The sequence below is a fragment of the Penaeus vannamei genome, chromosome 11 (assembly GCF_042767895.1).
Source record: "Penaeus vannamei isolate JL-2024 chromosome 11, ASM4276789v1, whole genome shotgun sequence".
NCBI lineage: Eukaryota > Metazoa > Arthropoda > Malacostraca > Decapoda > Penaeidae > Penaeus > Penaeus vannamei.
This window is the reverse complement of record NC_091559.1, coordinates 32566928-32569427: the sequence shown is the minus strand read 5'-3', so window position 1 is coordinate 32569427 and position 2500 is coordinate 32566928.

Genomic DNA, 2500 nt, shown 5'->3' with positions numbered 1-2500 from the left:
CGTTTATGTTTTAATATGTTACCTCCGCTTGTCTGAAGATGATTCTTTATTTTTCGTTAGCAGGATAATTGAAAAAGATACGAACGGATTCTGATGAGACTTTCACCAGAGGAGTGTTTTAGCTCCAACCTTATCCGCTTCTCGTTGCGATTTGGTGAGTGAAGTCTAAATCATGATTCTGGATAAAAGATCGTTTTTTTAATTCTAAATGCTATGGACAGATTTTCACCAGAGCATGTGAGACGGCAGTTTCAAAGCACGTAGGGATGGAAGGCAGGTTGCGATAGGGGCCGTGGAGGTGGCAGGGAAAGAGTGTAGGAGGAAGGCGGAGCTGGGGCAAAGTGTGTCTTAGTTGACTTCCATCCCATTAAATTTTGGTGGTGATCTGGATCATTTGGCAAATCTTAACCCCACTTTTTTAGGGGGATGGGTAAGTTCAAAAACATTTGACTGAAGGTTGAAATTAGACAAAATATTATGTAAAAATATGGTTGAATAAAATTATATGAATGTATTATTTTTATTTTATGTGTATATAAATGAAAAGTAAAACGCTTTCAAAATGCAAACTACAAAATGTTTCAAAAAAGTTCAAAAATGGTTAGGAAATGACTTCAGTGATTACAGTGCTCTTGGGGAAAGAGAGAGTAAGAACAGAGAGAGAGAGAGAGAGAGAGAAGGCAGGCATATACATATATATATAAGGGAGAGAGAGAATGTGGCTTCCCAGCCACGGAGCTACCTCATATGTCACCAGGTAGGCCTCCGGCCACATCTCTAGTGCTACACTCATTACGTCTGTCGACCTGCCCAGGTCACGACTTCCTTAGGTCTTCCCATAGGGCTCCTCCAGCAGGATTGTCTCGTAAAGCAGCCACAACCTGATGGCAGAAGTGTCCACAAGGGAAAACGAGCTAGATGCACAAGGGATAGCCTGAGTTAGTGGTCACGGGATTATGCAAGTAACGGGACCCATGCCAGTCCCATGGTGGACTGCTCGTGCGGTTGGACACATGTCTCCAGCCTAATTGTACCCCATGATCCAAGTATAGGGACTTGTTACACAAAGCTGTACTCGAGATGTGATTCCCAGGCAATTAGATAGCGTCCAGATTTCACTTCCATAGAGCAAAACTCTGGCAAGATCAAGTCCTTAAAGTACATTTTAACGTAGCAGTCCTGTATAGAATACCGGTACTTCCAAATACTCTTTGTTGATTGGAGTTCATGGCTCTTGCTGCCAGCATTCAGTCCGTCTACTGACTTCCTGGTCTAACAGCCCAGAGACAGTGAACTGCACTACCAAGGGTATGCCAAAGCTCTTGTGTCGCTTCAATGTCCTTGCATACGCAAACACGTATCGATTGAACAAGCTTCTCCTAACAGGCCCCTAAGTTCTTGGATTTTGAGTTAAATCTCAGAGGCTTCATTTCTATTGCTAAATGCATCAAGTAGCCGCTGCCAGAGATTTGGAGATTCAGCTAGGAATTGCACATTCAGATATTGCCCAGTGTTGCTCCTACACTTTGAAAAGAATTCCTGCCCATTATCCAGTCCATGCAAGTGTTGAAAAGTGTTGGTGCAAGCACGCAGCCTTAAGCCACTCTTAAAGTTAACAGGAAAGAAGTCGCCACACTTTACATGTCACTTTCAGTACCAGTATATGACCTTGCCATTAATCTAATAAATCCGTGTCGGAAATCCCCTAAAACTCAGGATCTCCTATAACGATTCGTGATGCACCCTGAATCAAACGCCTTCTTGAGGTCGATGTAGGCTGCAAGCAGCCCACGCCCAAATTCACGACGGCGCTCTACAATGACTGGAAAAGCACTAGGATACGGTCTATTTCCGGACTTGCCAGGTAGTGAATCCAAATTGCTTAAACAGGTGGTTGCGGTATCCTAGTTTCGATTTGTGTCCCACGATCCCCTTTCCCATTCCAGCGAGGGATGACCCCCGTGTTACAGGTTCACACCTTAATCACTTTAGCAGTTCAGCAGGAATATTTATAAGTTGTTGATAAATATATATATAGCACATAGGTGTGTATATATATATATATATATATATATATATATATATATATATATGTATATATATATATTATATATATATTATATATATGTATATATACATATATATATATATACATATATATATATGTATATATATGTATATATATATATATGCATATATATATGTGTATGTGTGTGTGTGTGTGTGTGTGTGTGTGTGTGTGTGTGTGTGTGTGTGTGTGTGTGTGTGTGTGTGTGATGACCTGTTTTCAAGTTGATAAATATAGGACATGCTAAAGTGGATGAAAATTAATATTTTGTACATTGAGATATTCCATTCTCATTCATATGCTTATTACTACCACACACACATGTGTGTGTGAGAGTGTGTGTGTGTCTGTGTACAGTCAAAACTGAACTAGCGATCACCTCTGCATAAGCAGCCACCTGGCTATACTGGTCACTTTTTGTCGGTCACTTGG